At 34.9% G+C, this 27392-nt stretch overlaps 1 long non-coding RNA gene across 1 annotated transcript; it reads right to left on the bottom strand.

The window, feature by feature from the left end:
• Positions 1-18868: 18868 nt before the first annotated feature.
• Positions 18869-21752, bottom strand: LOC145631105 (uncharacterized). The gene is made up of 2 exons (XR_014112343.1): positions 21402-21752; positions 18869-19368 (listed from the first exon to the last, which is right to left on the bottom strand). It is a non-coding gene; the product is annotated as an uncharacterized LOC145631105 (long non-coding RNA).
• Positions 21753-27392: the final 5640 nt, after the last annotated feature.

The following is a 27392-nucleotide window of genomic DNA, read 5'->3' as shown; positions in this document are numbered from 1 at the left end:
GGTTGGAGTGATAAGGACCCTTGGAAATCATTTCTCTTCTCATTTGCATTTCCATAACAGTTTGATCTACAATGAATATATATTGTACTTTATGACTAATGTGATTAATGGCATATGTGTTAGTTGTGTAGAACTTGTAATCATGAAACGAAAAGAACGTAGCTGGATATACGAAAGGAAGGTTGGGAATTCTATTAATCCTGAGTTCTTGAAGGGGGTAGATGAATTCCTTAAATATGTGGAAGATCATCCCGAGAGTAGCAACCCGAATGAAGTTAGGTGTCCATGTTTTAAATGAAAAAACAAACGTCTCTGGGATCCAGATACGGTCAAACTTCATTTGTATCGCAGCGGTTTTTTTACCTAATTACTACGAGTGGATGTGTCATGGGGAAGGGTTTCCAGGAACTCGTAGAAGGGAGTCAAATGAATATCGTGAAATGGTTTTGGATGCCTTTGGTCAGTCTCAAGATCAAGGCCATTCCGAAGAGCCACCTGTTTCATTAGAGGAGGAGCCTAATGCACAAGCCAAGCCATTTTTTGATTTGTTAAGGGCTTCTGAACAACCGTTATACGAAGGGAGTTCATTGTCTGTGTTAGAGATGGCTTCTAGAATCACTAGCCTAAAGTGTGTGTATAATTTGCCGCACAGATGTGTTGATGGATTTGCTTCTTTGGTTAATGAAGCGATTCCTAACAACAACCACATGGCCGAGACATTCTATGAGGTCAAGAAAATTGTTAAGGGGTTAGAGCTGCCCCATGAAAAGATTCATGCATGCCCGAAAGGATGTATGTTGTTTTGGAAAGATGATGCTCAATTATCTACATGTAGGGTGTGTGGCAGCGACCGATACAAGAAGACTTCTAAAGGTAGCTTAGTGCCTTTGAATGTTCTATTTTATTTCCCTATCACACCTAGGTTGCAAAGGCTTTTTGCAACTAAAAACATTTCTGAGGAAATGACATGGCATGCTAAAAATCCTCGAGTTCAAGGCACAATGGCACACCCTAGCGATAGTGAAGCGTGGAAACACCTAGATAGTTGCTTTCCTGAGTTTGCCTCTGAACCTCGTAATGTTCGACTTGGCCTATGTACGGATGGATTTGCTCCACATGGTCAGTTTGGGGGACAGTATTCATGTTGGCCTGTCATTTTGACCCCTTATAACTTGCCTCCGTCAATGTGTATGAAAAGACAGTTCATGTTTCTTTCGTTACTCGTTCCTGGTCCTAAAAACCCTAAGGGCAACTTGGATGTTTACATGCAGCCGCTCATACACGAGTTGAAACATTTGTGGGAAGTTGGGGCAAATACTTACGATATTTCGAGAAAACAAAATTTCAATCTTCGAGCAGCCATCCTATGGACCGTTAGTGACTTCCCGGCTTATGGTATGTTATCTGGTTGGACCACAGCCGGTAAGAAGGCTTGTCCATATTGCATGGAGAAAAGCAAAGCATTTTGGCTCGAAAATTGTGGTAAGGTTTCTTGGTTTGACTGCCATCGTCAATTCCTTCCGACAAATCATCCTTTTCAAAATAGTAAAAATGCATTTTGTAAAAACAAAGTCGAAAAAGGTTCACCACCTCACATCATGTCAGGAGAGGAACTTTGGGAATGTGTGAAAAACCTCCCGAAAGCAACAGATGGCCCCGAGGCACTGAAACGTGTCAAGAATGCAAAAAAAGGGTGGTTCAAGCAAAGCACTCTATGGGACCTTCCATATTGGAAACATCTGCTTGTTCGTCACAACTTAGATGTCATGCACGTTGAAAAAAACTTTTTTGATCAGTTGATTCACACTATAATGGACGTGAAAAAGCAATCTTGTGACACCCCATCAGTTCGGAATGACATTGCTAAATACTGTAAACGGCCCCAGCTACATCTTCAAGAGGATGATAGAGGAAAAGAATTCATGCCAAAGGCTCCATTTTCTCTTGACAAGGCTCAGAGAAAGGTTTTGTGTGAGTGGGTTAAACAGCTGCGGTTTCCTGATGGTTACGCTTCCAATTTGAGCTGATGCGTTGATTTGCAATCAGGTAAGTTACATGGAATGAAAAGTCATGATTGTCACGTGTTCATGGAGAGGTTGTTGCCCACTGCTTTGAGAGAATTGCTCCCTACCCATATATGGAATGCAATTACAGAAATAAGCCAATTCTTTCGCGATTTATGTTGCTACACAATTACAGTTAGCGACATGGAGCGATTGGAAAAAAACATAGCTGAGATCCTGTGCAAGCTTGAGAAGGTTTTCCCCCCATCTTTCTTCAACTCCATGGAGCATTTACCAATTCATTTGCCATATGAGGGCAAGTTATGTGGACCTGTTCAATATCGGTGGATGTATCCTTTCGAAAGGTAAAAACAAAGTCCTTTCTCAACTCTTACTTTCATCTCTTTCATTGATTTCCGTTACTTATACTTCTACGGCTACATAAACATAATTACAGGTTCCTCAATCACCTGAAACGAAAAATTGGTAATAAGGCTCGTGTTGAAGGTTCCATATGCAACGCTTATCTCACTGAAGAGATATCAAACTTCTGCTCCAATTACTTTCAGCCCTCAGTTGACACAAAAACACAAGATCTAGGTCGAAATGTGAATGCTGATGTGGAATCCCCGGATGACAACGATGAAATCCCAGAGCTGTTCACGGTGGATAAGGGTCGTGTGTCAAATTTGGGTAAAACTCGGTATTTAGATGACAATGAACTCGAACGTGCTCATTTGTTCATTTTAAGAAATACCGGCATTCTTGGTGAATAAGAAAGGTATATATGTTTACGATAAACTTTTGAAAATCCCTTAAATTTAATATAATTGCTGCAATGATTAACCATGTGTCATTAATCTATTAGGCAGTTTGAGGACTACATTCTTAGTACTCGAACTTATTTGCGTCGAGAAGATGTCATGGAGAAATGCGAAAGTGAATTCCCTGATTGGTTTCATCACAAGGTGATAATACCTTTCGAACATTGCATCTCGATTAATTTGTGATAATATAATATAATATATTTCATTTCAATTAGTGTGACGCTTGTATTCGTAACGGTTATAGGTGAGAGAACAAAAACCAAGTTCCGATGTGTTGCGAGCATTGTCTATGAGGCCTTTCAAGCGTGTTCGAACTTGGAACCAGATATTTGTCGGTGGCTTTAATTTCCACACACAGTCCTATGGCAAACACAAATCTACGATGAATTACGGGGTGTGTGTCTCAAGTGAGGACGGTGGAGAGTACTTTGGCATTTTAAACGACATAATTGAACTTGTCTACACCGGTCCCGAAAAAGAGTACAAGACTATTTTGTTTAGTTGTAGTTGGATGGATTGTGGTAAAGGAATGAACATTCTTGAACAATACAAGCTTGTCGAAGTAAATCATACTAAGAAGTATCCCAAGTATGATCCATTTGTCTTATCTTACCAAGTGTCTCAAGTGTATTATGCATCTTACCCTAGCCTTAAACGTGATCGGGTTCAATGGTGGGCTGTATTTAGAACTCAAGCAAGGTCGGTGATTGATGCTCCGGTGGATTTAGAGTTTTTGTAGGGTCCTTCCCCAGATGTACATGCAACGCTTTGTCCACCAAATGACATTCCAGACTATGAACTTGATAGTGATGATGATGATGACGATGGCTTTATTATCTCAAGCGATGAAGAAGAAGAAGAAAGCATTGGCTCCAGTGACAGTGACGAAGAAGAGGACATCGATGTATTTTTAGATGACACTAGTGATAGTAATAATGATAGTGATAATGATAGTGGTAGTAGTGATAAGAGTAATGAAGAGGAGAATATGTAGTTACTCCTTTTACTATTGTCTTCGAATGTTTAGTTTTTAATGACTACTCGGATTTGTAATATTGCATTACATTTTTGGTCTCATCTTATTATTTTAATGTCTTATGGATCTAATTTATGAATTTACAATGTGCGATTATGGTACTAATAACTTTTTCAGATGGTCATCATGGGAGGAGGAAATAAAGGAGAAACGTCCAAGAGGAGAAAGTCTAAGGGGAAATCTCCGGTTGTACGTGTTGACGAGGATGAGTCAATGGAGGAAGCGGAGGCACATGATTTGGGGGCCTCTCAAGAAATCGTCAGAAATGTACAAGGGCAACAGGAGCAACATCAGCTTCAGGAACAGGAGCTACAGGACCCGCATCCTAATGACTTGCTTGAGTTGGACCCTTCCACACTTTGGTGCGTATGTATTTGTATAATGAAATATCCTTAAATTCGTATTTACTTTGATAAAGTGAATTTGTATTACTTTAACCATGTTTTGTTCACTTTTGGATGGATTATCTACTTACATGAATGTCTATCCTTTATTATAGGTTTGATGATAGGCCGGTGAAGAATGTGCTCTCCGACTCGCTAACCGGCTACTATGTTCAGCCTTGGAGGAATTATGGAGAGGTTGATGAAGATTCGAGAGAGCACTTTTGGAACTTGTTCAACGTATGATAACTTTAACCTAACATAATACATGTTTTATAAATTATATTGATGGAGTTGAATTTTGTAATAAAGACATTTTCTTGATTTGCAGAAAAAATTCAAGTGGGCACCTGAGTTAAACAACCAAGTGAAGGACACTTTCGAAGAAAAGTTTGCAAATCGCCTACGTGACACGTTCTACAACATCACACACAGGCTGAATGGTCGCAAACCAAGATGGCTTAATAAGGATGTCCACAAAGACATGATGAAAATTGTTGCCACCGATCCAAAATATCAGAAGCGGTCGGAACAAAACAAGAAGAACCGAAGAGGCGGAACCATGGAAAATGTCGTCGAACCGACCCACTTTCAAGGTTCAATGTCATCTGTACAACATGCTAAAAAGATGGTAAGGTTACTACAATATGTCCAGTAACAATTATGTCATTTGTCTATTAATGAATTTTGGTGGGCTAACATGTTTTCATTGATTTTCTGCATGTACATATAAAGGCTGCAAAAAACCAAGGCCAATTACCAAATGCCCATGTTCTTTTCTTGAAGACACACTTCAAGGAAGTGCCTAGTAAAGGCCAAGTGGCTGCCAACAACAAAGCAAAAAGGATTGCGGTAAACACTTATTATATGAGTTGAAATATGGCAAATTAGCAAAGTAGAACTCAATATATGCTTATTTTGGATGAATTTGGATGAGTTAGGGTCGAACATTGACATATGTGCTTATTTTTCTTAATTTCTATCCTAAGGCACTTAAAAGTATGTGATATTGGAATTTTATAAGAAAGAAGGAGTCCATTTGCTTGAAAACTTAGAAAATAGGCATGGTTTTAGCCATATAGGCCAAATTTGGATGATTTTGGATGAGTGAGGGTTGAAAATTGACATATGTGCTTATTTCTCTTAATTTCTATCCTTAGGCACTTAAAAGCAATTGATATTGGAATGTTAGAAGAAAGAACGAGTCCATTTGCTTGAAAACTTAGAAAATAGGCATGGTTTTAGCCATATAGGCCAAATTTGGATGATATTGGAGGAGTGAGGGTTGAAAATTGACATATGTGATTATTTCTCTTAATTTCTATCCTTAGGCACTTAAAAGCAATTGATATTGGAATGTTAGAAGAAAGAACGAGTCCATTTGCTTGAAAACTTAGAAAATAGGCATGGTTTTAGCGATATAGCCCAAATTTGGATGATTTTGGATGAGTGAGGGTTGAAAATTGACTTATGTGCTTAATTTTCTTAATTTCTATCCTTAGGCACCTAAAAGTATGCGATATAACTCCATATTGTTGGTTGTTTTTTTAACAATATTTTATTTTATCTTCAATATTTTGTAGGACACCTACCAGAAGAAGCTCGAAGAAACAATGAGTCAGGGGATTCAGAAGAGTCCCAATGAGTTGTACTGGGAGTCGGTGGGTGGGCGCAATAAGAAGGGGCGTGTGAAGGGACTTGGCCAAAGTGCAGAGCTCTACTATGGCAAACAGGGTCGAGGTTCCCGTTCTTCACAACAATACACGCCGTCTGTCATTTCTCAAATGCAAGACCAGATGGAACACAGGGTGCAAACTCTCCAAACTCAAATGGAAGCCCGAATGGCTGAAATGGAGAGGAGATACAAGGAGAGTTTCGATGAGATGATGAGTCGTCTCAACAACAACGACTCATGTTCCACCATTCATCCTCAGCATCGAGACCCTAGGAACGACCCGGGTGGTGGTGGAGCAGGCCAGGGTTTCCAGGCGATTGCGTAGCTTAGCTTTAGTCTAGCATAGAATCACTCTAACCTAGCTTTTGTTTGGTATAGATACCAAAATGTGGACTATCTTTTGTACTAGGACATAATTATTATATATATATGTACATAACCCTAATTTCGTAGGTCGGTAATTAATTTTTTAAAAACAACAATTTTAGGACTCAATATTTTTTTTTTGTCGATTTATCATTAAAAAAATTCAGGTTTGAAAATGCAGAAAATTACAAAAATTTGTTTTGGGCTGGAAATACAATTTGCGACGGAATATTTTGTCGTAAGTTACATATTTGCGACGGAATTTTCCCTCGCAAAATATGATTTGCGACGGAATTTTCCCTCGCAAAATATGATTTACGACGGAATTTTCCATCGTACAAATATACATTGCGACGGAAAATTCCGTCGTAAATTATATTTTGCGACGGAAAATTCCGTCGCAAATCATATTTTGCGAGGGAAAATTCCGTCGCAAATTATATTTTGCGAGGGAAAATTCCGTCGCAAATTATATGTTGCGAGGGAATTTTCCGTCGTAATGTAGCTTTGCGACGGAACTTTTTCCGTCGCAACTTTGCGACAGAACTTCATCGAAGGCCAATTCCAAGTCCGACGATATTATTTCCGTCGTAAAGTTGGTTTACGACGGAATTTCCGTCGTAAAATGGCCATTTTCCTACAAAGGGTTTTCCGACAACCATTTACGACGGAATTCCGTCGTAAACCAACTTTACGACGGAATTTACATAGTTTACGACGAACTTTTTCCGTCGCAATTAAGGTGTTTTCTAGTAGTGAATGGTGACAAATATTATTGCAATAAGCAAACGATGTTACTTGTGGGATGTGGAGTTAATCCAATGGGAAAACGGGGTTACTTTATAAATAAGTGAAGTTTTATCAGATTTTTCACCATATACTACTGAGTTTTCACTTAATTCACCATATACCATAAAAAACTTTTAAATTCACCATATACCACTGAGTTTAAGAAAAATGCCACCAAAAACCCAAATGACTAACGGATGTTGACTCTGTTACACATTAAGGTTAATTATGCCATGTGGCAGCATATGATGGATTATTTAATTTTTTTTAAAAAAATTAGTTATTTATTAAAAAAAAACCTCAGCCAATCATCACATTGCAACCCAGCCACCCACCAGCCTCCCCACGCCGGTACTTCCCTCCCTAAACCTTGTGTCGGTGCCATCATAACCTCGAACCTCCCATCGACGTCTTCCTCTTCCCCTAAATCACCATCCTCTCAATAAAAAACCCCCCCTCTCCCTCAAAAAGCCTCCATCGCATCCCGACCCGCCGACCGTCCAAATCCCTTTTCAAACGTCGAAAAACCTAATTCGCCCATACCCATACCCCTACCCCTTCCATCTCCACCCTCCTCGTCCCCTGAATCACCACCTTGAAACCTTAAAACCAAAATCTTGTGTTTCGATTTTGGGGTGGTTATTTTCAAGTAATTAAACAAGGCGGCGACAACAGAGGGAGAGGAATTAGGGTTCGCCGACACAGGGGAAGAGGGGTTTGGGAGCCGGCCGGTGGTTAGGGGAGGGTTTTTCGAGGGAGTTAGGGGTTTTTAGGGTTCAGGAACGGTGGTTCAAGGGAAAGAGAGCGTCGGCGGGGTTCTGGTCGGATTCCACGTCGGCGCAGGGGTTCTGGTGTACCGGCGCCAGGGTTCTGGTCGGATCCCGTACCGTCGGGCCGGGGTTGTCGGGACAGGGTGGTGGCTGGGCTGTCATGCATGCCTTTGGGTGGTTGGTTTTTTTTTTTAATTTTAATTTTTATAAATTTTTTTATGATAATTAATTAAATAATTACTTATAAATTAAATAATAATTTAAAAAGGGAACTAGTTAAATGTTGCCAGGTGGCATTATTAGCCTTAATGACTTACGGTGTTAAATTAACATTCGTTAGTCAATTATGGTATGTTGTGACAAATTTTTAAATTTGAATGGTATATGGTGAATTCAAAAGTTTTCGACGGCATACAGTGAATTAAGTGAAAACATAGTGGTATTTGGTGAAAAAGATGAAGTTTTATTTTAGTTAGTAATCAAAGGACATAAAACAAAAGATTACTCGAATATAATAAACAAACAGGGTTACTTATTATTTTAATTTTTTTTATTAATTGATATTACTCGTGTAGTGTGCGTCGGTTAGGGGTGTCCGTTCGTTTTTCAGTTTGGACTTAGGTCAAATCTAATCCGATTCAAAATATAAATCGGATTTCATCAATTTTTCAACCGGATTTGATCCGAATTACTCTTCTAATCCAATTCGATCCAATTCAATCCGATTTACAGTTCGGTCATTTGGTTCCGATCAAAAACTCCTAATTAAAATACGTTGTTAATTTATACCGTCTAATAGACTAGCTAGTACGATAATATAAAAATAAAAATGCAATCATAAAGATAACATTTTGTCCAAATCTTAAGATTAATACAAATCTTTAAAATAGTTATGATTAACATAAATTGTTTAACATCAAGTCATAATAAATTGTTTAAAATAAATAGTACAATTAAAAGGCACACCATTAATCCATTACAACAATTACTCATGCACTAAATATCAATGACAAGCAGCAACTTTCATCAGTTTAAGACTTAACAACTTCCATATTATACATGCTTGATTCTAAAATTTTGGTTTTCGGTTTTGTTTGGATTCAATTAAGGTAAATCCAATCCAATCCAAAAGTCCGATTTTTTTTTTTTTTAAATTCTCATCAATCCGATCCGAATTAATTAATAATTCGGTTTGGATTGAATTTCGATTTTAATTCGAATTATGGACACTCCTAACAGGGTTACTTTTAAGGATACAATGAGATCACAATTATAAATAAATAATGTTGCACATACAAACATACCAATAAATACAAATTACTCTTATAAATCAATATGGTCACACCGTGTTGATTTATTATGCATAAGGTTAAACATAAAGAGTATCCTTACGCGCTAGGTATGGTGAGTAGATGTAAGTTTGAAAGATAAGAGTTGGAGTAGAAGAGAGAGAGTGAAGATGGATGGGGCTCAATTTATCTCACTCTCATAAGGCCACTTAATTCCCTTCATTTCTTTCTTCTACTTGTCTTTATATCATTTCTTATCTTTAATTTCCTCATCCAATCCAAAAAGTCTTGTTATTATTACAACCCCACCGACACCCTATAAATATCATCTTGTTTTCCTACCACATTTTTTTTTTCTATTATTATATATAATAGTCTCTTCATTCTTCAAATCTCTCCCAAATTTTTTTATTTTTTATTTCCTCAAAAGAAAAAAAAATGTCTGATGTTAGCCAAAACCCTAGTTTTCACCTCTCCAAACCACCCCACAAACTTAGCAACAAACATGTTGTGCTCAAAAATAAACCCACCAAAAAATCATCAACAAAATCTAGAAACAAGAACAACATCAACAACAACAACAACAACAACAACAACAACCTTATGATGTTGAACAACAATAGGCCACTGAAAGTGGTTCATATTTCTAACCCTATGAAGTTCCAAGTCGCCGCGGCCGAGTTTCGAGCCCTAGTACAAGGGCTGACCGGCCGCGACGCTGTGGTGGAATGGCCTATAGACCATGAAAGTGAAGTGGTAGGTCCGGCGGCTACTAATGATGATTCTACCGATGGTGGTAATAATAGTACGGATGATCAAAGTAATGAGGTCAATTGTAATCAACAAGATGATCATCAAGAGGATGAGGTTGTTAATAATTTCTCTGCTTGTTTCGGACCGTCCGATCATCATCTTATGAGCTTTGATTACTTTGGGAATCACTTCAATGTCGTTGATGATGTTGAACTTTATGGTTGTTATGGAGGATCGGATCTTCGAGCTTTTATGGGTGATGATGGTCAATAGTCCATCATTGCTTCATCATTGGGGAATTGTGGACTTGTTCTTGATAATATGGATTGGATGCATGGTTTTCAGAGTTGTAAATTTGGTAAGTGCACGCGCTGATAGATGGGTGAAAGGTTTTTTTCGAAGCAATAATTGATGTTAGTTTTTAAGAAATTTGTAGATTTGTAGTATAGTAAGTCATGTATTGGAAAAATCTTTTACCCAAAATCTTATATAAATGAAAAAAAAAGCCATGCTTCAATTGTTGTATTTGATTTGTCTAATTAACTAGCTAACTAAGCCTTTTAGTTTAGGTCATTTTAATTTGTTTGTTTAATTGTTACTCGTGTTAATTATCATCAATCTATGAAATTATTATTTATTTTATGTGGATTATTGCAATTTAATTAGAAATTACGATGGAGAATAATTGTCATCTTAATTTTACAAATTTACAATAATAACTTAAAAATTAATGATGTGTTGCCAAAGATTTATTTTAATTTAACATTATTGTATGTATAAACAATTTAACTTTATTGTATGTTTTAATTTCATTTATGACAACCCTTGATGGTTTTATTTGGCATGATGAGGAAGTATTAATGAATATTATATTCATAAAATAATAGAATTTAAAGGCAATTTTCTAGGAGTCGTTTTGATTGTATTAAAATTTTCTTTATAATTCTCATTTGAATTGCCAATGACTCCGTACTAGAATTCCTAAACATTAGCTAGTAATGTTCATACTTTGGGTAGTGAAATGATTAATGAGATGCTCTAAGAAAACATTAGCTAGTAATGTTTATACATAGTGAAATTATTAATGAGATGCTCTAAGAATTACGGAGTATTATCTATAAAGTTTATCTATAAATATATATAAGGCCGACAATTATTTAACTTCTTATTGTTAAATCGATCATTTAAACTTTATTATTCGTATAAAAATGACATAGTTATTATATACGAAGTATAATAAAGCTATTTACGAAATATGAAATCATATCATGTATGTCCCTCATTTTCAATTGAATTGACAATTGGACAACTGTGAAGAATCATGGAGTTTTCTTATGCTCATGGTAATTAATAATATACGGCCGTCTTTATATTTAGTCCAAAAGAGTTAATCAAGTATTTAAAAAGTAATCTAAAAATTTAGTCAAATTAATCTGCTTTAGAAGTCTCATTATTCAACGCACGTGCAAGAAATATCATGCATAGTTCATCAAAATATCAATGGAGTATGTATCACTAAGTTTAGTTCACACATATTTTTCATGGTGTAATGTATTTGAAATTTCATTTTGATCACTAAGTTCACGCAAATATTACATTAGCTCAACATCTTTGTAGTCGTTCTAGTTCTTACTAATAACTCTTTGTCTTTTCACGATCTCTAAGACATGATTTTGTCCTACAATTATTGATCTTATTTTCTTTTCTTATGCTATGGATTTATATGTGAAATTTTAGGATTAATTAATTAATTACTGCGAAGTAGTCAATAGTTTAAAACTCATAGACAATAATGTATGTTGTTCAAAAGGATATATCAAATAGACCACTAAGCCATAAATAGATGTTGAGTATTTGAGTGTTATTAGCTTGTGTCTTCTTCAAAACTATGAAAATACACCTAAAATATTGTCTTGAATTTATTTTGCGAGCTTATATATTAATTGTTCGAAAGAAATTTATGTATGAAAAAAAAAAGGATAACCAAGTAGATATAGCCCTAATCTTTAATTTATAACCCGAGTTTTCTTTTAGTTAATCGAGTAGGTACAAATTTCCTCAAAACAAAAAAAATCACGTGTCTAGCACATTTCATAATAATTTGATTATTTATTTTAATATATTCCAATCCATATCTTTAATTTATCATCACGATCATGCTGAACAAGGATTAATTTAAGTTAGATTAGACACGAAGTAAATACATTGTCATAACAAAGCTCGACTAGTGTTCGTTCTAATAATCGAACCTAACCCATCAAGAAAGAAATGAATCCTTAGAATGTCCATAATGATAGAGCTTTGTCGACCTATTCTTGTGTACCAGCCGGCAAAGAGTCTAAAAGATGTAACCATAAAGATGAGTTTAAATCATTTGTTTGGTATATGGATAAATGGTGGGATCAATTTCAACGCCTACACTACGCTACTTACTTTTCTTTTGTTTCCCTATGTATATACTGTACTCATTTTCATTATGACCTAATAAGCACATACTTTTGAAATAATCATGGTTTGAAATATAATGGCTACCCAACTATTGTAGTGGGTTTAGTTATGTAATAAAGGGTTATTTTAATATATATGATCTGCACAAGTTAATAGTGATATGATCTCACTTAATTATATACTCCCTCCGTTCATGAAAGTTCGACTCACTTTGCATTTGCGCGGTCTCCAATAAACATCTTTGATCATGAATATTTTCGCCTATTTATAAGTGAAAATTATAAAAAGTTGATATTTGAAAATTTTATAATAAGAGGAATCTAATAAGATTGTTCATGTTAATTTATTTGTATTATATAAATCATAACGTATATGCGGTCAAAGTTATTTTATTTTGACCACATGAATAGTAAGCGAGTCTAACGTTCAAAAACGGAGGTAGTATATCGATTAAATAACATCAGCACAATTAAACTTTTATATTAACCAGCGCACAACTTTGATCATTACTCATTAGTTAAACAATACTTTAGCTATCTAATAGAAAATTAAAAGTGACATTTTTGATATACTCTTTATAACATTATATATAAATAATAATAACATACGAATAGTAATAAAAGGTAATAATAAATTAAGGGGCCGTTTGGTTGGGGTTAATCATCAAAGGGAATGGGAATCAACTGCCCCCATTCCCTTTGTTGTTGTTTGTTAGCCCATTTTTCCCATTCCCTTTACCCCATTCATTCCCCCAAATCCCTCTAACTTCATTCCCCACCCCTCTAGGTATTTCCATTCCATTCCCTACCCACCTTCACATCACCACCTTCACACCACCACATCACCACCGGAAAACAGCCCAGACCACCGCTGCCCCTACCCTTACCACCGCCGCCCCTCCTCCGACCACCGCCGACCCTCCCCCGACCACCGCCGCCCTCCCCCAAAATAACCACCCATAGCCCCGAAAAACCCTAACTCCGATCTCCCTTGACCCCGAAATTCGGCGCCCAGCCCTCCCACCACTCTCGAAACCCTAGCGGGTGGTTTTTTCGGGGTCAAGGGAGATATGGGTTAGGGTTTTTCGGTGGACGAGAGGTCGAGGCAACGCGACGAGGGGTGGTGGTGGCGTGGCGAAGGGGGGGAGTTGTGGAGGAGGTGCAGCGAGTGGGTGGAGTGGCTGGGTGGTGGCTAAAAATGGTTGAAAGTGAAGGCGAGTGGTAGTGGTGTGGTGGTTGGACTGGTGGCTTTCCATTCATTCCATTCCTTTGTTATTCAAAACAAACAACACCCCAAAATTGGGGGATTTTCATTCCATTCCTTGTCTTTCCCTTTGTTCATTCCATTCCGATTACCTCGTGCGAACCAAACGACCTCTAAGTAATTTGATAATAATCAAAATGATAACATACAAATAGTAATAAAAGGTAATAATCAAATTAGTACTGTAATTAGATAATAATGAAAATGATGTAATTGAGAAATAGAGAAAGAATATAATTCATATTTATTTCTTTTGTTTCTTGTTGTTTGTTGCAAAGTGTTCGTGCAAAAAGTTTCCTTTCTACATACTCTATTATTTATTTGTATTTTAGTACAACAATATGAGTAGCAGCTTTTTTCATTGGGGTTGTTTAGATGCATGAATGTTGTCTCAAACTACTCTCAACTAGCTTGAACTTGAGATTAAGATTGATCATCTAGATGCATTATTCTCCCCACCTAGCGAGCTAGATTTCCATAAAAATAGAATCAAAAACAAAAAAAAAAAAACAAAAAATAGCAATGTAACGATAATATTGGGAAAGGTAGGCCTTCTAGATTACATTTCTCTTGTCTTGTCTCAATTTGTTATATCCTTTAACTCACATTTTCAAAATATTTATATTTGAGTGTTTATTTATTTATTTATTTATTGATAAAATATATTTGAGTGTTTATTGACAAATATTTAGATATTTAATACGGAGTAAAATTTGCTCATATGTACATTATGTAATTGAAAAAAAGGATCTTTTACCAAAATGGCTAATTATGAATTTTAATTCCAAAACTAGCTATTCCTTTTTTCTTTTGAACCAATTTTGTTCAAGGTCGTTCACTTTATTGATTTTTTTTTTTTTTTGGTTTTATTATAATTTTGGTTTTAGTATTTTTTTTTATAAGTTGGAAATTTTAACGATATACGGAGTACAAATATACTATTTTTTTTTTGTCTAGATCGTATCATTTAAATTTGGAATTTCAAATAGTATTGTTCTATCAACAATTCAACACTACCGCAAATTTATATAGCGATGAGGTTTTTAAGGTATTGTTCATTTTTTTCATGCCTATTAATTGTATACTTTTGTATAATGTCAACTAATTTGAATGTTTTTTAGTTCAACGTGTATAATAAATAAAATTTACACATTTTTATGTGATATATAATGGTAAACAATGAATATGTTCTCAATTGTTTTTTATTTATTTATTTATTTTGTTAATTGGAAATTTGGAACATTGAGTTTTTTTTTTCTAATAATTTTTTTTTAAATGTTGATGCTTGCACCTCTTAACAAAGTAGAGTCTCCAGAGAATTGTTGCAAATATATACTGTTGAATGTTATTTTTCAAATTAATGGATTTTTTTTTTGGGTGCAAAAGAGGGGAGAACCCCTAACCAAAGAAAAACACACTAACAGAGAATTTAAAAAAAAAAAAAAAAACAAAACAAATTACAAAAACACACCCTAGAAAAACAAGCTAGTTACCCTCTCATCATTGGATATCTTAAACTATAGCATTAGAATTTCCCCCAAATAAAAAATAATAAAAAAAATCTTTAAAAAAAACCCTCATAAAGTGAACCAAACTAATTCAAAGGAAAATAAGAAATAAATAATTTTTTTCCAAGTTAATAAATTAGCTAGTTTTGGAATTAATATTGATAAGTAGCCGTTTTGGTAAATATTTTTTTTTTTTTTTTTGAAAAAAGTCCTAAAGGACATTAAATTTCATTAAATAAAGCTATACGGCATCTACAATTGACAATTAACGATAATGAAAACGAATTTATCAAAATCAAACAAGAATTAATCGAGGAAGGGCTAAGAATCCAAATACATAAATATAAAAATTCGACACATTCTCGATTCGTTGTCTCATACAACTTTTTGAGTGGATCCATCGTTGCTTCGCAATTTTGTGAGAAAGTTAATTCTTGTGCTGATTCCGTAACCCGAATTCGAGCCATAATCAATAAAAAAAACCCAAATAAAACCTTGTCTTCCGAAGGAGTTCGAAAAACCTTTTCTTTCGAAGGAGATAAAAAAAAACCTTGTCTTTCGAAGGAAATAGACCCTTTCTTTCGAGGGAGACATTATTATTGTAACCTTAGAAACAAAAAGCTTAAAGGAAAATAAAGATTGGGGCTTTCCACCAGTGAAATTCGATGGAAGCTCCTTCAAAATTAATAATGGAGGCTAGAGTTTAAGAGAGAGAAGATTTTGGTAAATAGTTATGGTAAAGTAATCATTTTGGTAAAAGATTCTAAAAAAACAAGTACAGAGTATATATTAAGATGAATGTGACAAGTGGCTACTTGAGATTTTATCTTATATATTTTCATACAAATATAAACAAAAGTTCAATCAAATTAGGACATAAGTTAAGCCAATACCATGCACTAAGCTAGATCAATTGATCATATTTTTAAATCAAACCGACCGGTCATAACATCTTGTTTAAGATAAAGAGAACAAAACTTTAGTATAAAATTGAAAATGTATATTTGGTACGAGTATCAAATAACTTGATACCATTATTTAAGTTCCCATTATTACTGTTCAGTATTATAAATGCTAATGAAACTTGACAACCAAAGTTATAGTTATCCTATCATCAAAATTAAATACATATTCAATGCCATTTTTCATGAGTATTGATTATTTGCACCCTTAGATTTCAACTTGCTTATTTTTACATGATCCGTACAATTAACTAGTAAGCAAATAAAGCTCAATTGGCTTCAAGTTGATGTACTAAAGTGAGCTAGTTGGGAAAGTAGGGTAGGTCCTTTGAAGCTTGGCACTACATCACTTACTCTTGTCCCTCTCAAAATAGTTAAAAGCTCTTTCCTTGTATTTTAGTACCTTTTTTTTCTTTTTTTTCCTTTGGGTACATATTATTGTTGTCTACTTGGGTTAGGTAACCCACATTCAAGGGCATTGATTGTGTATCCCCCACTTCTTTCTTTTCATTATGGGGTATAATTTTTATATTATTGGGACCTCTGACGATAAGGCGCTACACGATACAGGGTTTCTTGTTAATTATTATTGTGAGTTTTGCTTAATTGATTAGAATTTGTTAAATATATACAATATTCAATGCATATTTTATAACTTTTAAAAATTTTAAATCATTATTGAAAATTAATTTCAATTATTTTTAATGAACTCTAGGAGTAGAGGCATGCCCTATAAGAGGGTAAAGAAACAAGCTCTAACTTCGTATAACCACACCTCACCTCCTAACCAAGACCTCTGAGTCCAATCTAATAGGCAAAGACAATTATTATAGCCGAGACAAAAAATAATTTCCTTTGAAACAGTGTTTTCACAAAAATCTCTTTTACACGACATATTTTATTGAAAAATGTCATCTTTCATAACATAACGTGTTGAATACGAGTCAATTATTGTTTTTTTTTTTCATAAAAATAATATCACCCATCGAAACTTTATCATGCATATACTAGGTGATTGTTACCCACGCTCAATTATTTGTAAGTTCGGGGTGACAAAAATCTAATGTATAGGAACTTAGGAGACCTTACACACACATATTCAAGGAGTAGGATGTTTACGTTTTTATTCTTACGTGTGGAATGGAAGGTTTGTGACGTTACATTTGATGAATTTTTTTGGAATATTTACAAGTACTATAATAATAACGTGCAATGGCCCCGCATGTATTATGTAGCAGTAGTACCACTTGCAAATCGACATAATTAATTTATTATACTTTGTGGTTGGATTTTACAATAAAATCAAGTAACTCTACTTCCATATAGCACTCTTCTTTTATTTATTTATTTATTTATTTTGAATAATTCCATATTTCCAAATAGTACATCTTTAATTGCCGTAGATTACACTTTGTGGCTAGATTGTAATATAAATCAAGTATCCTAGTAATTTGGGTCGAGTTCACATTTATGACCTTAAAATTATGCATAAAAAAAACGTTGCAGTCTTGCAACTGAACATTATAGAGGAAGTAATTCTCCAATATGCGAACCATAAAGTATTTTGTAAATTAGAGTTAATTTTGCATCGAGGTCCATTTTGTTTACCTTATTTTCACTTATTTTAGGTTAAATAAGTTCAATTAAGTTTAATAGTTCAGTTCAGGTTTAATAAATTCTGATAAGGGTTGCTTAAATATTAATTACAACTAAAATAAGTTTTAATAAGATCTAATAAGTTGAGATTAGTTAAAGTAAGTTAAGATAAGTTCAAATCAGTAAAAATCAGGTGAATTTAAACACACTCTAAGTATTGACTAGGGTGATTGAATGAACTATAGGCCTGTTTTGTTCAGCTTAATTTCAATTCCGCTTAGCTCCAATCAGTTTAGTTCAGCTCCTAATTTCTTTCTCTCATAAACAATTCATTTTAGCTCAATTCAATTCAGCCCCAATCAGTTCAGTTTAGTTGTTTTAAGTAAAACGGATTAGGCCCCATGTCACGTAACCTTTGACTTTTCAAAGTATATTTTAATTAAAATTCTTTTTTGTAATTTCTGAATTTTTTTTTTTCCGTAAATTATATTTTAGGTTCTTTTTTCAATTTCTTACTTATCTATATTTTTTTTCTACAAAACTATTCTTTATTTGCAAAAATAGCAGTGCTTCGCATTATATACCCGCATAATAAGGCTAAAAATGGCAATAGGTCGGGCCTATGCGTGTGAGCTGTCCTTATTTGGAAGAAGCACGACAAGACATGACATAACCGGGTCCGACACGACAAAGCATGCTAAAAATAATGCAATTGTGCTTAAACACGCACGCTCGACACAATGGCAAGTGAGCCTAAGCCGTGCATGGATCAACCTTTTGAAAACTTTGACCCACCACATCACAACACAAAACTCGTTGGCCGAGCCATATGCTAGGCCTAACTAACCCCAAAGCACGTGGGTTTGGTACAAAATACGACCCAATACGACCCGGTGTCATCTTTAAATAAGGCTAGTGGTAATCACTTTTCAAAAAGCTACAACTTTCCAAAAAGTTTGTTATCAAAGTATAGTACTTTGCATTAGATACCCATTCTTTTCTACCGATAGTATCCTTAAACGTTGTTGCTACAATAAGTAGAAAGATTAATAAAATATGGTGGAAAAATCATCTGCAAAGCATAATCAAGTCATTATCAATGTGATAAACAAACAAGTCACAAAAAGGAGAACAATTAGTTGTGTATAATCTCCATAGTTTTTTCACAATGTACAGTTTCTCATGGAAATCAGAAGACAGTTCTAAAAACAGTTGGGAGAGCTCAAATGCATGCCTTTTCCCTGTAATTTTAAACAAGTCAAAGAGATCAGTTGAGCCAAAAATGAAAAAAGAAGATGATGAAAAACAACCTCTTCTCAGAGACAAAAACGCCTAAAGAAATCCTGAGAATGAAATCTAAACAACCATGTCAAAACCCTACAAGAAGCACACCAATTACCATCTTTCGCAACTCAACTTCCAGAAGCGAGGAAACAAGAAGGCAGAAGCTGTCTTGGCTACATAGTTCTATCTCTTGAACCAATCCCTCAGTTTCTGTGCGGCAATACATCATTTTCTTACTCGCTGCTTCTTGTCCTACTTGCATGCCACTTCATGAAACCTTCTTCAAGGGCCTGTCGCATCCATGGGTGCCAGCAACAATCTAGAGCTTCAGGTATGGTTAACCAACTCCTCTGCCGTGTACTCAGTTCTGGCCAGTACTCCAGCTCCTCCTTCACAAGCAATGCATACATAGCAGCCTTGCATAAGGAGAACAAAATACCGGGTGATTCATTTATAGCAATCATACTCAACAATAAGGAGAACAAAATACCGGGTGATTCACAGAGTAGTATTAACATGTTCAACAATCTAATAATCAAACAAGAGTACTCGATTAGCTACAACTCCCACGATAAACCAGAAAAAGCTGAATGAACTTGTGTAAATTTACATGAAATTTTCAGAAAAAACTTTCAACCATACTTTACATAGTAAACTCTACTTCTAACCTTAATTTGATATTTCATTTTGTTCATTTTTGAAATAAATCACATCAATTCAAGAACTCAAACTAACAGTTGCAGTTCCAGACAATAGTATACGATCACATCATTTCAGAACTCTAACTAATAGTTCCAGACAATAGTGTAAGCTCACATCAAGTCAAGAACTCAAACTAATAGTTCCAGGCAAAGCGTAAGCTCACATCAAGTCAAGAACTCAAACTAATAATTTCAGACAATAGCGTAAGCTCACATCAATTCAAGAACTCAAACTAATAGTTCTAGCAAAGGACATACAAACAGCTATTCATGACAACACAAATACAAACAGCTATTCATGACAAGGTGCAGGCACACTCGATATTTCAGACATAAAATGCCTCGAATTTCAGTCTTACAATTACATAATACAACAGGAGTACAAAAGAACTTTGAATGAAATAAACAAGTAGAGCAGAACCTGATTAAGTAAGTAGCAACAGCAGGTTGACATTTCACAATAACATGACATTCTAATATATCCTGAATTCTTATTGTTCATAGTACCCAAGCAACCAGTATAATACTAACCATATAAAAGATACTATTGGATTAAAGGAACGCATAAGTAATAACAGCTAAAATTCATTCAACAATCACAATTCTAAATTCATACTTTTCAGCAACAAAACACATTCAAAATTTTCATCAGCTTAAGTGAATTCTACATCACAGGGCTCGAGAACAGTGAAACAACACAAGCAGTTAAATTAAGATGAATAGATCAGCAAACACTAAAACCCATCAAAATTCAAAACATGTAAATTCAACACCAAAAACATAATTCGAACACCAAACCAGAAAATCTACGTTGCCTCAGATCGAACTGATTCTAACCAGAATTAGCCAAATCAAACTCCAAATCCCCCAATTAAAACCAGACTTTTGTATATGTTATTATAGATATGACACCTACAAAAACTAGCAAAATCCCGAGACATGAATAGCTTCTATCACTTGAAACCTGCCTGAAAAGATGAAAAGGAGAGAAATGTGGAATTTGCTTCCACTATACTGCAGAAGAGCATTAGTTTCGGGATTGATCTTCAAACACTTATAAAGCTCGAAAAGGACATTCTATGCAATACTTCAAACTATATGACAATGTCTCGTGTAGACAGCTGAATCAGTGCATATCCACATTACATATCCAAGAAATAATATTTTGCAACCACAGAATCGGGTTGGACAAAGATAAACACTAGTAGGATCACAACTATGGCGGAATTGAGAAGTAGACACAACGCGATATAAAGGATGGCAGCAACTTGTTAAAGATCTAAACAACCAGCATATCTAAACAACGAGCACCCACACACACGCACACAAAGACTAAACAGAATTTAAAGCCTTTTGACAGTTTTGAGCTACAAAGTCTACAAGATTCAAAGTGAAGAAAAACTAAGAAATCAAACCAAATCAAAAATAAATTCCCTCTCTAAATATTTTCAAATTCTTGGCACATTTATCCAGGTAGATTCCCATGGCCTCGCCAATATATGGAGCTCTGTCCTGAAAAAATTTGAAATAATACAACATATGACATCTCAACTTAGCTAAATAAAAACTCAACTAAATATGTTATGCAAAATTACTTGCATCATCATTGAGAATAGTCTCAAATTCATGCAATCCGGCATCGAAGGTCTCCAAATTCTTTGATAAATAGCAAAATACAAAACAAAATTAAGACTGAATTCATTTAAAAAAACAATTTGATGTGTAGCAAAAAAAAAAAAAAATCTTACAAATTTGAAATTGAATTTAGGATCATTCTTGAGATGTTTTTGTTTCAAAGACATCATGAATATGCCCATAGCTTTATCCCATATATCCATGTCAAAATCCCTGTCTCTCCTTGATCTTGCTGATTTCCTTGGTTTTGCTGATTTCCTACTTGCTCTCTCAGGCCAGGCATTGTTTTCCACAGAATTCCTAAATTGAAACCAAAATCAAATCAACTATTACCTCCGTTAGATGTTATGTGCAACGATTAGACATTTTCCCTCTCTGCTTTATGTCAAATCATTACACATAACCTGTAACGGAGGTAGTAAGAAAAAAAAAAAAATTTATAACAATAATAGGAAATTCTACCTTTTGTTGGCCTCAGCAATATATGAATCTTTTCTCTGAAAGAAAAATGAAGGAAGAACATACATTTCAGTTATGTTGTAAACTAAATGGAAAGTTTTTGGATATACTCACGGAATCACTGAGGGAATTGAATTCATGCATTGCAGCCTGGTAGGATTCCCGGGTCAAAGTTAGCCCGATAATGTCATGAATCGTGATTATAAACCCCAATAATGTCATGATGAATCATGATTACCAAACCTCAATAATGTCATGAATCATGAATTCATGATTATAAACCCCGATAATAAATAGATAAAAAAATATATATACGTAAATCAATAAATGAGGTAAAGGACTACAATTATAAAATCGATATAGAATTTAGCCGAGATTAACATGATTAAAAGCTGAACAAGAGATTAGCATGATGAATATTGATTACCACGGCCCAAAAATTGTCCCATAACAGTCGCCAAAAAAAAAAAAAATTGTCTCATCATAACATTTTATTTTTTCTTTGTTGATCAAACTTAGTTTGGTGATTACTTCTCATTAGTTCGACCTGGACCGATTTTGGGTAGAATTTTTTGACTCAAAAATTTATTTTTGTTCAGACGGTTTTGAGGGTGCAATTTTAGTTATTTTTTTGGCCCCACCCGACCATTTTGGACAGGTTTGGGCACAAAAATTGAAGCCATAACATTTTTTTTTCTTTGTTGATCAAACTTAGGGCTTGTTTGGTTCACCTTATATTTGCTTATCTTATCTAATCTGGTCTGATCTGATCTGATTTGAATGTCAAATCTGACCTTAAATATACGATAATCTATACGGAAAAAATATATCAAGTGTAGTCTTGTTAGATTCGTAATAACTAGCATAGTGCCAGTGCGATGCACGATTTATAAAGTATAATATTAATCCCATTGAAAAATTTAAATTTGTTCAAGGAATAAAGTAAACTCATTTATATTAACAAGTAAATTATAAATTGTTGTACTCACATTAATGGCCAAATACAAAAAATCAAGGAATATCATATACGAAGTAAGTAGTACAGTAATTTATGTCATTCACAATTTTTGGTATGCGGCCTGCTGTACCATGCAGCAGGGGTTAGTTGAGTTACTCCTCGGTTAGGGGTTACTCAAGTTGTCGGGGTTACTCGGTTATGGGTTACTTAAGTTAATTACCCTTAACTGAGTAATCCATGACTGAGCCCCTAACCAAGTAACCCCTCCAAGTAATCCATGATCGAGCCCCTAACCAAGTACCCCCTCCAAGTAATCCATGATCGAGCCCCTAACCGAGTAACTACCCTTCAAGTAACCCATACTAGAGTAACCTCTAACTAAACCCTCAAGTAACCTTTGACCGAGTAACCCCTAATCGAGTAACCCATGACCGAGTAATCCTTAACCGAGTTACTACCCTTGACCGAGTGAACCACTCGAGTAACCCTGTCCGAACCCCTCAAGTAACCTCTGATCGAGTAACCCCTAACTAAATAACTCGGGTAACCTCTAACAAAATTAAGGAATATGATCTGAGTAGTATAGTAATTTATGTCATTCACAATTTTTGGTATGCGGCCTGTTATATCGTGTCATAAGGGTTACTCGGTCAAGGGTAGGGGCACTAGTAGAAAAATGTACATTTGCGTCACTCATTCTAAGGAACGAAGCAAATGTTTATTTTTACCATCCTTTTAAGTTATTTGCGTCGCATATTATTCAAGAAGCGACGCAAAACTCAAGTGCATTTCAGCTTTCTATCATTTGCGTCGCTCTTATTTATTAAAGCGACGCAATAAATAATCTTATTTGCGTCACTCATTTGTTAACAAGCGACGCAAATAAGTGATTGAGTAAATTGCGTCACTCTTTTACTAAATGAGCGACGCATATGAGCTGTGTACAACATTATAGATTTTGTTATTTGCGTCGCATTTTTATAATAAAGTGACTCTTTTGGCTTTAGGTTATTTTGCGTTTTTTGACCTTAGCTTTTCATCACGTACGCTTACCTTTCACTAAACAAAAAGAAAAAAAACAAGAGTTCTTCAATTCCAGTGAATTTCTACTGCAAAACACCCACAAATTCGTCCAAAAAACTGCGATTCCCCAGCAAATTCAACATCCAAAATTGCAATCAAGTTGAAGACCCATAATCGGCAGCAAATCCGAGCAATTTCGAGCAAAAATTTAGACCAAAAACCCTAAGAAATTCGAACCCTTAAACCCAGAAAATTGATTGTTTCCGACCAAAAATCCCCCATTTCGAGCAAAAAATCAACTCAAAACCATACGAATTCGAACCCTAGAAACCCCAAAAAATTCAATTTCGGTCTTCAAGTTCGATTGGAGGATTTCGAGGGGGGATTTCAAGGGTTTTTGGCAGCGACACAAAACACCCTAAGAAATTCGTCCCATTTCAGTCATAAATAGAAATTGTTCGAATTTCAGTCAAGAAATTACAGCAACAATAATTTCAGTCAAGAAATTACAGCAACAATAATTGTTCGAATTACGTCTTTTGCTGGGTTTAAGGGTTCGAAATCCCCCATTTCAGTCATAAATAGAAATTGTTCGAATTTCAGTCAAGAAATTACAGCAACAATAATTCGAGGGGGGATTTCGGCTTGACATTGTTGAATTTGTGAAGTCAATTTCACCTAAGGTAAGATTGCTTCTATTTATGTTCAATCTTTTCATGGTAGATAGAATGTAGCATTTAACTTGAACAATGACTTAGTTTAATTTCAGGTTTAGTGTTAGTTCATTAATTAGAAAATATATATGGCAGATTTTAGTTGAATATATAACTGGTTGCATCTTTGAGCTGCTGATTTTTGAGCTGTTGGTTTGCAATATATTACTGGTTTCAAATATATAACTGAAATCGAGTGCATAGTATGACTATGTGAGCGGTTTTGCAAAAATAGATAAGGCACGTGCTGTCGATCGTCATCCAGGCCATTAAATTCAGTAACATTGACCCTTGTTTTTCAACTGTCTTATCTTTAATTTGCTGTAAAAATGCTGCTAAATAAATTACAAAATACATGTAAAATCGATGACACAATAATGTTCATGGAATGTGCTCAAAATAAGCTTTTGCACCCTAGCGGCCTAGCATCAATGAAAACATATATGAAGCACATAAAGATAGATGCTATCTTGATCTAAATTTAAAAATAAATGTGAATGTTCTTTTACTTTTTTGTTGGAAGCTATATATAAATGAATGTAACAACATTACTTACATAGATGAGATTAGATCCTAAATCTTGATTACCATACACAAATTAATAGATGGAAGAACTAAAATTTGAGGTGATGATTTTAGTTAAAAGGATAAAAATAGAATATATATATATATATATATATATATATATATATATATATATATATATATATATATATATATATATATAGAGAGAGAGAGAGAGAGAGAGAGAGAGAGAGAGAGAGAGAGAGAGAATGTTATTAATTGAACTTTGATGGCAATATAACTGTTATAAGGTTGTTTATTCATTGGACTTTGATGGCAATATAACTTTTATGGCAATAAAGACATGGATTAGTATAAGATCTAAATACCTGCGGATGGCTTAACACTCGTTTCAAGTCTTCAAGTTTTACACCATGATTGGCTAATAAGCAATGCCGAATAACAACTTTTATTTCACATGGCAGATTAAGTTGAATCAACTATGTTGGTTTGATATATGTAATTTTTTATGGCAGATTCTTAATTATGCGGAAGTGAATTCCACAAGTTGCTCGAGGTTCTGGTTGTGGACAAACGATTAAGGCGGTAGTACGCATATGAGATTGTCTTCACTTGTGGTATATATATCTGAACCATTCTTTGCAATATTAACTTATTTGTTCTGGTTGGTATAATGATTGTGAATTGTATGAGATTTTTAATTGTGATATAATTGATTGGAATTGTAATAATACTTGCATCATTGGCTTATATACCCGTTCAAGGCTTACTCATTAGGAGTAAGTCTTGAATAGTCCCCGGTTTGGGACTGTTCTTGAATGTTCTATCTCATTTAGGTGATAACTACTTGAACTGTTTTTGGGTCTAAGAAGATCATGGCTCACTATTTCCCGATTGTTCTCTGGGTACATATGTTGATAGCCGATTATCTACATTGTGTGCTTGGAGAACTATAGGGAAATGCTGTCGGATTTTCTTTAGAACCAAACTTTACAAGTAGTTATTAGTGAGATAGGACATTCAAGAATGAGTTAGGTTGGAGTGATAAGGACCTTATTGGATCATCCGGAGTTGCATTTACATGATATAAACTTTGAATGAAAATGTTTGATGCCTTATATTCTTGTTTATGGTTAAGGAGCTATATATGTTAGAAAATATACACATTATCTTAAAATTAATTTTGTTATTCAGTGGATGAAAATGGATTGAAGTTGGATGTATGGTAAACGAAATTGTACAAGTTTTTTACGAGGAATTGAAGAGTTTAGCACTATTGCCTTAAAACACCAAACAGAGAATAAATCAAAGATTATTCTTTGTCCTTGTTGTGACTGTAATAATTCGAGGGGATATCGTGATATAGTTGATATTAAAGATCATCTAATTCGTCGTGGGTTTAAAGAAAACTACACAAGGTGGACATGGCATGGTGAGAGCATATACATTGAGGCAAGTTCTAGTTATTGTCCAAGGGAAGATGAGAATCATTGTGATGATGATAATGAACACCAAGGTGAGGATATTGATATAGCTGATATTGGTGTTGAAAGTGAGATTGAAGTGGAGAAGGACAGGATAGATGAAATGATGCATGATGTTGAAGACCATTTCACAGAGTGTCCCCAGACATATGATAGTATTTTGAGAGCTGCAGAAACCCGTTATTTCCTGGTTGTACAAAGTTCACTAAACTTGGTGCTATTATGAAGTTATTCAACTTAAAGGCGAGCAATTGTTGGACCAACAAGGGTTTTACGCAGTTGTTAGAAGCCTTAGTAGAAATGTTTCCCGACGGGAATGAACTTCCAAACTCCACCTATGAGGCCAAGAAACTTATGTGCCCCTTGGGTATGGAGTATGAGAAGATACATGCTTGTCCCAATGACTGTGTGTTGTATCGAAATGAGTATGCTGATTTGCATGAGTGTCCAAGGTGTGGAGTTTCTCGTTACAAGATGAATGATACTGGTGAGTTGTGTAAGAAAGGGTCTCCGGCTAAGGTATTATGGTATCTTCCAATTATACCGAGATTTAGGAGACTCTTCTCGGATGAAAAAACTGCAAAATTATTGAGGTGGCATGCTGATGGGAGGAAGAAAGATGGGTTAATGAGGCATCCTGCTGATTCCCCGCAATGGAGGAACATTGATCGAAAGTTCAAGGACTTTGGTGAAGAAGATCGAAATCTTAGGCTTGGTCTTAGTACAGATGGAATGAACCCATTTGGGACACTAAGTACCCAATATAGCACTTGGCCGGTTCTTCTAACTATATACAATTTGCCTCCTTGGTTATGCATGAAGTCTAGATACATTATGTTGTCCCTTCTAATATCTGGGCCTAAACAACCTGGAAATGACATTGATGTGTATCTAGCGCCTCTCATTGAAGATTTGAAATTGTTGTGAAATGAAGGTGTCCAA

The sequence above is a fragment of the Chenopodium album genome, chromosome 5, assembly GCF_948465745.1.
Source record: "Chenopodium album chromosome 5, dcCheAlbu1.1, whole genome shotgun sequence".
Taxonomy (NCBI): domain Eukaryota; kingdom Viridiplantae; phylum Streptophyta; class Magnoliopsida; order Caryophyllales; family Amaranthaceae; genus Chenopodium; species Chenopodium album.
This window is presented reverse-complemented; position numbering and strand designations above follow the sequence as displayed.